The sequence below is a fragment of the Salvelinus alpinus genome, chromosome 2, assembly GCF_045679555.1.
Source record: "Salvelinus alpinus chromosome 2, SLU_Salpinus.1, whole genome shotgun sequence".
Lineage (NCBI taxonomy): Eukaryota > Metazoa > Chordata > Actinopteri > Salmoniformes > Salmonidae > Salvelinus > Salvelinus alpinus.
Genome location: NC_092087.1, coordinates 103,865,707 through 103,867,153, shown reverse-complemented (window position 1 = coordinate 103,867,153; position 1,447 = coordinate 103,865,707). Strand labels below are relative to the sequence as shown.

The following is a 1,447-nucleotide window of genomic DNA, read 5'->3' as shown; positions in this document are numbered from 1 at the left end:
TCAAGTATGACATTTGAGTACTTTTTCCACCACTGTGTGTACGCCAGTGACAAAAAAATCTAAATGTAATCAATTTGAATTTCAGTTATTTTTTTACCTTTATATAACTAGTCAAGCCAAATTCTTATTTACAACAAACCCTTGCCAAACCAGGACGACGCTGGATCAATTGTGCGCCACTCTATGGGAATCGCACTGAGATGCATTGTGACGCTCGGGAGCCAAAATATCTGGCAGCGGCGGGATTCGAACCCGCGCCTCCGAAGAGACTGGAGCCTTAATCCAGCGCCTTAGACCGCTCGGCCACGCTACCGTTAAATACCATTAGGTTGAAGATAATCTATATCCATGAAAACCGGATGTTTCCGTTTTTTTACCAACACCATAGAGGGTGATATTGTATCAGTAAGAAGTGTGGTAAAAAACGTACTGAAATGATTTGTTATGATATTGTTTGACAGAATCCTCTTTGCGTTACCCAATGCAGCCAGCAGATGGCGATGTGAGGAGGTCTGCTGTACGGAGCAAGAAGCTCTGGGGCTGAACATTGTCGTAAAAGAGGAGGTTATTTACAGTGAAAGGAGAGGAAGAAGCTTTCCGAATGAAAAAGGAGGAAGAGGAGGCTATCACATTGAAATAAGAGGAGGATGTTATAGTGAAAGAAGAGAATGAAACTTTAGGAGTGAAAGAGGAAGAGGGGATACAGGCTGTCACAGTGGAAGAGGAGGTAGAAGCTTTCAGAATGAAAAAGGAGGAAGAGGCGGCTGTTTCAGTGAAACACAAACCTTTTTGGGAGGAAGACGAGGCTGTCTCAATAAAATAAAAGGTAGAAGACGTTCTGGGAGTGAAAGAGGAGGAGACAGAATATCTGATTAACACCAGTGAGTACTTTCTAAAAACAACTCTGCAGTTGTTGAACTAATGTGTGGTTTTAAAGGGGCATTCTACTGAAGTTCTACACTTGAATATGTTGTTCAGTACTGGAGGAAATGTTAAAGGGGCAATCTGTAATTGGTACATGCATTTTTTTACTTTTAAATGATTGATACTTTATTATCCATTTACATCTAAATGAATTTAGTTTAGTCAGCGGGTGAACATCTTTCCACACTGGGTGCTGTCTCCCAAGCTGGGCTCACTTTCTCAGAGGAAGAGAACATTTATAATTTTTCTGGATAGGCCAGAAAATGTGACACGTTACTCCCTATGTAAACGTGGGGTGTGAAACCTGCCAGTTGAAGTCAGCTCCGCTGAGAGAGTGGAAACAGAGAGCAGAGAAATGGGGCTTTCTGCCAAAATAAGGTACGGGAACTTATGAAATTCACCCAGCGCTTTGTACACCACAAATGTCACCCGGAACCAGTCCACAACTTCACGTTTAAAAGCAGAGGAGAAGTCCAAGAAACTGATGGCACATAAGAGTTGTAACCATTGATTCTTGAAGAAT

The 1,447-nt window shown here is 41.9% G+C and overlaps 1 non-coding gene across 1 annotated transcript; it reads right to left on the bottom strand.

Moving 5' to 3' along the window:
* Positions 1–231: 231 nt before the first annotated feature.
* Positions 232–313, bottom strand: trnal-aag (transfer RNA leucine (anticodon AAG)). The gene has a single exon. It is a non-coding gene; the product is annotated as a tRNA-Leu (tRNA).
* Between the last annotated feature and the right edge of the window lie 1,134 nt (positions 314–1,447).